At 40.9% G+C, this 10,519-nt stretch overlaps 1 long non-coding RNA gene across 1 annotated transcript; it reads right to left on the minus strand.

The window, feature by feature from the left end:
• Positions 1–1,167: 1,167 nt before the first annotated feature.
• LOC132069527 (uncharacterized) lies at positions 1,168–2,066 on the minus strand. The gene is made up of 3 exons (XR_009418267.1): positions 1,886–2,066; positions 1,740–1,793; positions 1,168–1,604 (listed from the first exon to the last, which is right to left on the minus strand). It is a non-coding gene; the product is annotated as an uncharacterized LOC132069527 (long non-coding RNA).
• Positions 2,067–10,519: the final 8,453 nt, after the last annotated feature.

Genomic DNA, 10,519 nt, shown 5'->3' on the forward strand with positions numbered 1-10,519 from the left:
TCAGAAAAAAAAATGGAAGAGGCACAAAAGAAAGTTTCAACATTCTAAAATTTTGTTAAAGAAAATAGAACTTGCTGATTGAAGTTCAGGGGTTAGGTATATTCATATACTATCTATTCAAACTGATTTTATTTTAATTTAGATAAAAATTGAAAATATTCATTTTTTGACAAACAGGAGAGTTTGTCAGGCTTTCCAAGAAGTATCTGGTATGCAAAACCCGAGCACAACTCAAGATTGCAGGACCTCAGAAGAAACCCACTGATACCGAGTTGCCTATTGTAAGGACACCAAGGTTATTTTGTTTGTCAGAACAGTGGCTAGAAGTATAACCTTATTCCCACACAAAACAGTAGAGTGCATGGCATTGTACCTCCTGCATATCAGAGCAATTCTCTGTGTTTGTCATTTCCTCAGAACTTATTTTTCTAAGCTACATAAAAGGCTCCCAAATGAAACCCTTGCCAAAGGCTCAGAACTGAGATGCAGTAACACACACAGCAGAAATCAGGGTCAATAGCAGAGAAGCATATACCACCTTAACTGCAGCAGTGTTTAATAAATGACACTTCTAAAATACAGCAACTGAATTCTACTGGTGTAATTAGTAAGCTGTCTCCTATACTGAAGGAATGAACAAGGACAATATTGTTGCTTATAATTCAGAGCTAGCTTGTATGAAAAAGACATGTGGCATCAGGAAAATGTAATTAATTTGGTGGTGTAAGCCTTCATAAATTATCAAGTATTCCCAATAGCAGTCCTGCAAAACTTACAGAGAACATGAGCTGCCTTTAAATTACTTAGTTTGCTTGCTACCAGAATTCTTTTAAGGTGGTTAGATACTGACACAGTATTAAAAATGCTCAAACTATTGCAATGACTGACATATTGAGCCACCTTTAATTAAGACCATAATGTTCCTTTGGGCCATACCTAAGACAGTAATCTGTGTCCAGAGGCTGTCACTCTCTTCTCTAATGGACTACAGCACACAAAAATTAATTATAGGGGAAAGGTTGCTGCTCCAACTGGGACTAGAGATTCGAAGGCAAACGTTCTGCTGTTGATCAAAATGAGTAGCTCCTTTTGCAACAGCTAATACAGTTTCTGTTACATAGCACTTAACCCTCTCTTCCAGCATTAATATGAGCAAATTTGTTGCCCAAGGGAAAATTTTTACATTTTTTTGTATTCATTCATTTGTTCATTATGATGCCATCACAATTTCACCTCTCTAAAAATCAGGAACAAAACTTAATTTGAAAAATTCAAAAGGTAACATCAGAGATCCAAGCCATAAGATTCTTGTAAGCCTATGTCAATAGAAACAGACAACAGCTAAACAAAGATTTCAAAATATTTTTAACTCTTAGTTGTTTAAATTTTTAAACATAATTGTTTAGAACCTGATGATGCTCTTTGTTTGCTTTCAGCAGATATTCGATGGTAAATAATTTTATAGGAGGAGTTGCTTGCAGACACAGTAGATTTTAACCAAACAATATAAAATATTAGCTAAAAAAGAATTTCAAATCATGGATAGTACTGCCCATTGCCCAAGGCTGTTAACTTTTTGACTCTCTGAACCAGAGAAAGCAAATCTGCAGGAAACAGAAAGAAAAACATTCCCTGACAAAGATACCTTCATGGTAAACTCCAGTTACTTGTGTTTATCAAAGAATCCTCTTGTGTTGTGAGCTAACCACAAAGATTTCATAACTCACCATCAAACTCACCAAAATATTCTGCTGAGTTAAAACACATCTGCACAGTGTTGACACAGTTCCTGCCTGCAGGAGGAATGAAGGAGAGGGAAATGTGAGTTATTGCAAATATTTAAGCTGAAGCAAGGGGTTAGGGATGGAGGAGAAAAAGGCATAACCTAAGTAGTAAGCTTGAAGACAAATTGCTGACTAAAAGGAGGAGACAGCAATGATTGTCTTGACACAGGATGGCCCATGCAATTTTTCAACAGACAATCATCAAAATTCAGAGCAGCAACTGCCAGAATATATCTGCAGACCCCCTCCTCCAGCCTCAGGATACAGGCAGCTCCCATGAACCTCAGGGGAAATCTTTCAAGCACCAGTGTTCCCTATTTCAGTAACACCTGAGATGATTAAATGAACAATGAAACTCAGCTGTAAATTTGCAGCGAGATTGTAGTCTGCAATCTGAATAGTATTAAGAGGAATGAAATAAAAATGAAATCAATGCTCACAGGATAATGTAAATCAGATGCAAATAACCTTCCATTTTATTTGTCTTTTCTTTGTTTCTTTCTAATAGTGGCAAATTTAGCTCATTAAATGCTCCACATTTCTTTTAAAACCCAGAGACTCTATTATTTCAGAAGATTTCTTGGGGCATAAGGACATAGAAAGTTCCCATTCCCATGAATAAATGAACCCATATCTTTGCCAGTAAATAAGTTCAAAATGCTATTCAGAATCAAATATATGAATATGAAATGACCAAAAATATAATTCTTATTGCTAGAAAAAATCACAGAAGCAGTCATTTGTCTCTCAGGGCCTTCTTCAAATGCCAGTGTGGGCAGCATGGCAGTGTGCTGTAACACCCTTTTTTACAAACTCTTTGCCTTTTGTTTCCAGCTCACACAAACACAAATGTGTTTTTTATATATAAGTGATACATGTACCATGTATCCTCATTTTGTCTGATCAAAGTGTCTGGAAAGGCATCTGAATCATTATCCTTTAAAGGGAAAGCTAAACATGCAGCATGTGTCCCTAGGATCTTAAGGATGCAGGTTTTAGGTTTGGTTCTGCCGTCAGACTATGGTACTGATTTGGTCCAATTCCTCAATGTCAATAAACCAGCTTCCTAGTCTGCTGTATGGAAATATTACACAGTTCATTTTTTTTTCTGAGTTGCAATATAATTTGCCTCTCTAACACAAGCCCAGCCCTTATGAAAGCTACCTATTCATGAACCCAAATATCTGACCTGTAACCCTGAAGATAATGACCAACAAAACAATCAAAGTCAAGGACCAAAATACCTACGGAATCTCCTAATATCTCTGTGGCATCATGAAAGTACTTCAGTCCTAGTAAAACTGTTTTGAAGCTAGCACTCATTCTTCTACCTGCTCCAGGCCAGCCTGACACAAACCCCTGCCAGTTGCCAGGAGCAGGCTGGAAAGTGTCGATTGGCATTTTGGTAAATCTACTGCAGGGGCAATCTTTCTCATATATCCTTCATTTCCAAAATTAACCCCTCCTTCAACTGACATTAAAGCATTAATCAATAGCTGAAGAAACCAACATGCAAGAAGATTGCTCTACATTTCTGTTCTCGTTGTCAATTTCTGAGTAACAGACAAGACCACACAGCCAGTCCTTCAAGTCCATCACAGCTCCTGCCTCATGGCACAGGCACACATGACTGTGGAGCAAACATTGCACCTCTGTCTTAAAAATTCACTTTTTAGCCCCAGTATAAAAACTTTCTTGGTAAGATGTAATCTGTTCTTGGACAAACATAAAAGCAGGCCCTTGGTCCACATGGTGTTTTTTACATTCAAATAGCCTCAACAGTTTTAGGCCAACACAAGTGCTTTAAGAATGCCCTGAAAACCTCTCCCAGAGCTTATCAGATCAATATCAATAACCAGCAGGAAATATGTTTGAACCGAGAAAATTGGAAGCAAATCTGGTATGATACTACTTTAGTCTTTGAAGCAAAGTGTACAGCCAAGCTGGAAGCCAGGAGAGAGAGCAGGAACTTCAAAGAAGTTCAAAGAAACTTTTCTTTCCTTTCACTACCACTCTTTGCTCAGCTGCATGTTTCTGCCCGAACAGATTGTTCTGATACCTTGAAATGTACAATGGCACCATCCTTTGCAGAACTGGTCTCTGTTAACTGTACACACCAATAAGTACCAAAATAAACCAAAAATCTCAGAAAAGCAACGACTTCATCAGTCTCTAGTCCTCCTATCTTCTTAGCAGACTGTCAGAAAAAATAATCTTAGACACAAAAAATACTTCCAGGCTTCTCCAGATCAAATCTTTTGGGATTTGTATCTTCATCTATTATCCCCAATTGAGGAAATAAGGTAATAAATGGAAAGGACCACCACTCTACTTCATTAATGTCCCAAGTGTATGAATACACATGAAAATTACTTTATTCTTAGAGCCAAATAGCTGAAAATCCTGCTTTGGGTAATCTTTGCCTAAAGGGTTGCTCAAAGTCAGCCTTTTTGATTACCCCCAGTATGGGAGAATAGCAAGGTGAGCAGAGACACTGAGAAAGAGTGTGTGCAGCAGCAGCCCAGGTAGCTATTATCAACAGGGAAGCATTTCTGCTGCCCAGCCCTAAGGGAAACTGCATGGCTGAAGAGCTTTGGTCAGGAGCAGAAATAGAGCAACTCGGGCCAGCCCCTCCTGGACTGCCAGGAACGCTGGAACAGCAAACAGGCAGCTCCTTCTGCTGGTTATTCCCCATGCAGAACTGCTTTTCTTTGTGCTACAGGTACACCCGACTTTTCTGAAACCTTTACATCACCTGATTCTCTGGTTTTCCTAGTCTTGAATTCTTCCTTCACGCTTTATCACTTTTATATTTAACTCTTTATGAGTTATTTAAACAGCAAGGATAAAAGGGCACTTTCAAAACTCAGAAGGTGAGATTTAATACGGACAGAGACTTTGGGTTGCTCTAGATAGTGAAGTTAGGGTGGAAGAGGGATCTACCACCCATTATCACTAACATCCTGTTTCTTTGTCATTATCGCTTAATTATCTTGTCTTGTTTATTTAAACAACAAGGCAATTAAGAGGCATTGTCAATGGAACAGAGCCCTGGCACAGGCGAATGGTCTCTGCTGTGAGATAAATGCCAAGATATTTAACAGGCAGCAGCATAACAGGAGAGAGATTGTTTCCAAAGCACTGGGCAGTGACTGCTGGAAAATGTGTGCCATTGCTGCTGCAGGATGCCTTACAGTCCTCCTAGTAGTCATTAATTGTCTGCTGCTGGGAGGTCCCTTGGTACTTTGTCTAGATATGGCTGTACCTTACGAATATACCTAAAATACTCTGCTGGAGTTTGGCATTACCAAAAGAATGCTGTAAATACCAAATGCCACAAACCAGAAAGAACTCAGAAAATAACAACTGGAAGTACCAGTGACTTACAAGAAGTAGCTAAATATATTTTCATTAGGAGATTACTTATAGGGCCCATGAGAGGGATTGTCCTATCTCATCAGACCAACAATTCATCTAATCCAGTGGCTGTTCTCTGACAGCACCAAACAGCGAATTGCTCAAGGTGCATAATATCTTTGCACCGGGTAATGGAAGAACAGTATGCCTGTAGCAGAAATTTCTACCCAAAATGTAGAACTAGTGGTGCTCTCCATCCTGAAGTAGCAAGAACTTTTTGTCATTTCATTGCTTATTTTAGTGTAATCATGCTATCCACTTGCACAGCTTAATGTTTTTTGAATAATTTTCATTTTTTCTGGATTTGCATCAAGTAAGAGTGGAAATTTGCACCTAGTAGATGCGAAAGGAGAACCAACTGCCTTTGGTAAGCACAGAATGCTTAAGGGAGAGGAGCTGTAGGAGTGAAGACACTTTGAATGAGCTGAAGGGAAGGAAAGCATTAGGTCTGAGGTTTGGGGAACTTTGAGAAGCAGCTGGAACCAGGCAAGATGAGCAACCCGTGGGGAGCTGTCGTGGTTTGACACTGGCCCAGCACCAGACACCCATGAGAGTGGCTTGCTCACCCTCCCCTGCCACAGCTGCGAGAGAAAAAAAAAATTTTTTCCCTCATCTCCTCCTGGTAGAGGAGAGAAAAAAATTAACAAACGCACCATGGGTGAGATAAGGACCAGGAGACACACTTCAAGGGAAAATCAGGCTCAACCTAAGGTTGCAAAGTGAATCTATTACGACCAGAATCAGAGGAGTATAATGAGAAGTAAGTAAATAAATAAATCCTTGAAACAACTTCTTCCCCCCCAGCCCTTCCCTCCTTCCCACTGACAGTGCAGGGAGACAGGGTGTGGGGGTTTTGGTCAGTTCATCACCCAAGGTTTTCTTCCACTGCTCTGGGAGAGGAGTCCATCCCCTGTGAGGCCATGGGGTCCCTCCCACAGGAGACAGCTCTCCATGGACTTCTCCAGTGTGGGTGCACTCCCAGGAGCAGCAGCCAAACCCCACCTGCTGCACCGTGAGTCCCTCCCACAGGCACACAGCCCTCCCAAAACTGCTGTGGTGTGTGGGTCTCTTTCCATGGGGTGCTGTCCTCCATGAACAGGCTGCTCCAGCCTGGAGCAGGGGCCTGCTCTCTCCACCAGATCACCCACTGGATCACAGCCTCCTCCAGGGATCCACCAGCTCCAGCATGGGCACCTCCCCACAGGCTGTGGGTGGATCTCTGCATCCCCCATGGATCCCCATGGGCTGTGGGTGGATCTCTGCTACCCCCATGGATCCCCATGGGCTGTGGGTGGATCTCTGCTACCCCCATGGATCCCCAGGGGCTGTGGGTGGATCTCTGCATCCCTCATGGATCCCCATGGGCTGTGGGTGGATCTGTGCATCCCTCATAGATCCCCACGGGCTGCAGGGGCACAGCAGCTTCACCTTGGTCCTCACCACGGCCTGCAGAGGAATCTCAGCTCCAGCGCCTGGAGCAGCTCCACCCCTCCTCCTCCACTGACCTTAGTGTCTCCATTTCTTCCCCTCACACGTTCTCACCTCCTCCTCTTCTCTGAGCAGATGAAATACTGTGTGACTTTGTTTTGATTTTCTTCTTAAATGTGCCATCCCAGAGTCACTACCAGCCTCTCTCATTGGCCCAGTTCTGGCCAGCAGCATGTCCATCTTCTGAACCATCAGGGACTGGCTCTGCTGGACATGGTGAAACCTTCCAGCAGCTTCTCAAAAAAGCCACCTCTGTGTCCCCCCACTACCAAAAACAAGACCATGCAAAACCAATACAGGAGCATTTCAGATACTCACACTGAAGCCTCCCTTCCACCCTTGCACCAGCCTCATTCTCTTTGCAGGAAAGGGTTTTCACTAGTCTAGTGGAATAATGCATATTTGTGGCAATGATTATAAAAAATGGTCTGAAGATTCTTTTTCCAGTTTTTCTTAAGGGCACAAAGTTCATGTTTTGGGTTTATGTTCATTTCTGCATGACCACTTTAATACAACAGAAATAATAGCAGACTACTCTGTGGGTTAGTGCTTTAAAAACATATTTATTTATTGATATTTTTAAGTGCTTGCTTTTTCCTTGGTGCTCTTTGGAGCCAAAGGTCCATCTGTGGCAGAAACACAGCACTTAGGAGTCTGGTTTTGAGCTTAGAAAATACAATTGCAGAAATGGTGTTCACTTTGGGATAGAAAGAGAATAAGAAATGGAGTGGAGGGCTGGAAGGAACTGGGAGCTGCCAATAAAGAAGCATAGTTTGTTCTTTCATGATGTTTTGATATTCTACCTGTAGTTGTGTATTTTCCTCTTTTTCATCACCTTTTCTCGGTGATTCCAAACACCGGGGAAATGTTGGTGCTGATGTTGCATAGATTTTTATGATAAATGCCACCACCACTTCCTGTTCTCTCACATAAGTGAGCTCCATTGCTTGATTATCTAAAGATCATGTCTGACTCCAGTTATCATTACTTATTAAATCACGTTTGACTCAGAAAAATAATTAAATGTTTAAATTAAGGTATTCTACTTTGTCACACAATTGGGTCTTTGCTGGCAAGTATATGGAAGAGTTGTTAATATTGAAAAAGAGATGAAAGATGTCCTAAATTTATGTCTCCAACATTTCCATTCAGCATAATAATGGGCATTTGACAGTAATGCATTGTTGTTGAGCCAGTGAGAATCATTTCTGAAATGATCACACACCTTTGAAAGTAGTCTCACACAAACCTGGAATCATTCAGGGTGGAATAGATAAATTTTCATTCACCTGGGAGGTGTATTTTAGCTGCCTTATGGCTCAAATAAAAATGAGCAATTTTCAAATGAATATAAAAATCATACTTAAAAGACTTCAAATGCAAAGTATATAAGTATTTTCCAGCATCCATATATAAATTAATATGTACCATCTGGGTTACATCTGGTGATATTAAAGTGTTGTCTCATGAGCAGAATAGGTGTGAGAACCATGAAGAAAAGCTGAGCAGTTCTGGCACTTACTGCAAAGGAGACAGCGTTCATATGTAACTCCAAAAGTAAATTGGCATGTCCCTTCACTGCTGCTGCTTTTCTCCCATATTTTTCCCTTTATTTTAATTTTATTTTCCCTAAGGATGTCCAACAGCCTTTCCATGATGCAGGCTGTCAATTCCTCTAGGTCCACCTTTTGCAGCAGACCTTCAGTCATGTTGTAAGTGAAATCCATGGGTCTTACATTTTCCATGGTGCTTCCACAAGGAAGCTCATCCTCTTCTCACCATTCTCTGAAAATTCTTCCCAGAAAAGTATACACCTTTGGTTCCTCTGGTCATCTTCAGTTTCTCAGTAAAACTTTCCAGTGGCCTGCCTTCCTCTATTCCATTCTTTTGTTTAAAGACTGTTATCCATCTGGACCTCACCTTTACCTCCCTCTCTTTTGCCTCAAATTACCCATCTTCCCCAAACCATATGTGTAGCTGCTTCATTTCTTTTCTTGGTCTACCTGGACCCTCAATCATGAGCGCTCTGAGGGCTCCCAATGAGCAGCTGTCTGGAAATTTTTGCTGTCTCCCAAAGCCCAATGCACCCCAAAATTCTCTGGTCCCTCATAACACCATGAAAACTCCTTTACAAAAGACTGTATTATGTGTGCTGAATTCAGCACACATTCTATAATCCCAAAGTAAAAACTGAAGACAAAATTAAAGTCTTCATTACCGATTGTAAGAGTAATCTACATATGACCTAGGATAAGACTGTCCACAGTGTGGAAAGTGTGAGACGGAAACACGGAGAGGTGAAAGGATTACCTGATGTCTTGCTATGGACTTCAGATCCTGAGGTATGGTGGACTGTACTACCTCTCAGAAGTCAATTCCACAGTTGAAAGAGAAAAAAATTATTATACTTACACACAGCTATTTTATTTTTATTTTCAGAGAGAGTCAGATGAGGTGTTAATTTGATAACATTGATCTTCCCACAAAGGGAGTGAATAACATGGCCTTTCCTGCTCCATTTCAGAGCTATTCTTTGCTTCTGTGGGCTACACAATCACACTGTGAGAATGGCCTTTGGCCATGTGCTACAGAAAACACACCCACTTCAAGAACCTGCACATTTCAGAAGAAATGTATGTAAAAGCTCTATGCACAAATAAAATCTCCGCCAACCTGTAACTGGGCAAAGTGCAGGAGAAGATGCCCAACTTCTGATTTATCATGCATGAAATTGAAGTACTTCAGCACAAGTCCTCACATGAGCAAGGGAGAACAGCACAAAATTATTCACCCAAAGACATTAATCTCTTTCTGCACATAAACAAAAATCGTGTCTGCTCCTCTGGCTTTTCATATTGGCTATGTTCATCTGTAGGATCTGCTCTCGCCAATGGATCATCAGGTTCCATGTGCAAGAATTTCAACATGTAAAAAATGTGCCTGGAAATGTAGAGAGAAAGCTTCTTCTAGCTCTGACTCACCAGACACTAAGCTATAGACAAGTCTGGCATGTGTCTTTCCCTTTGCAATGCATGTGGGAGGCCCTGGGCTTTCCTAACATGCTGAAGATCTGGAGATCCTGTTTGCTTTCCTTAGGTCCTCTTCCAGGAGTAACATTTAGAGTGGGAAACTGTTTGTTTTTAACAGCTCATGATATTATGCCTTTTAACTTACTTGATTAGGCAAATTAACACATTTTAATCTTCAGAAGTAGATTTTTAGACTGGCATCAACTGCCTTGAATTATGTCAAAAGGCAGGTATCTCTGAAGGTTTCTCTGCAAAAAGCATTACATTAAGACGTGGTGACAGTTCAAATTACTTCCCAACACACCTAAATGAATCAGATAAAAGGAACATTTTTCACTGCATTTTATGCCCAAGAAACTGAGGCTTGCAGTTGAACAGAGACTCCTCATTGTTATGGCCCCAGTCCCTTTGCTCTCAGCCCAGAGCCTGCATCTTCTTTCCACACAAGACAAGTTATCTTGAATTTGGGCTCATCGCAGGAGAGAGGGAGGGAGTGAAAGATGTCTCCTTCACTTGGATGAACTATGGTACAGGTGGAAAAGTTACAATATTTTTGTTTTACTTTTAAATGAAGCATTAAAAAATCTGCCAGGCAGAATATTTTTTCAGCTTTCTTTCCTAACCCTAGAGTGGCTGTAAAACCTCAGCAGTTAAAAATGTTTTCTCTGGCTCCAAGTCTCATGCATCCATAAAAATTACATTTTAAATAAAGAAAACATGTTTTGTTCCAGCTCCAGAGTGGCTCGAAGACATTACATATTTTCTAAAAATGCATTTAATTCTCATTTTAAAAATCCTTCA

Source organism: Ammospiza nelsoni, chromosome 1 (genome assembly GCF_027579445.1).
Source record: "Ammospiza nelsoni isolate bAmmNel1 chromosome 1, bAmmNel1.pri, whole genome shotgun sequence".
Lineage (NCBI taxonomy): Eukaryota > Metazoa > Chordata > Aves > Passeriformes > Passerellidae > Ammospiza > Ammospiza nelsoni.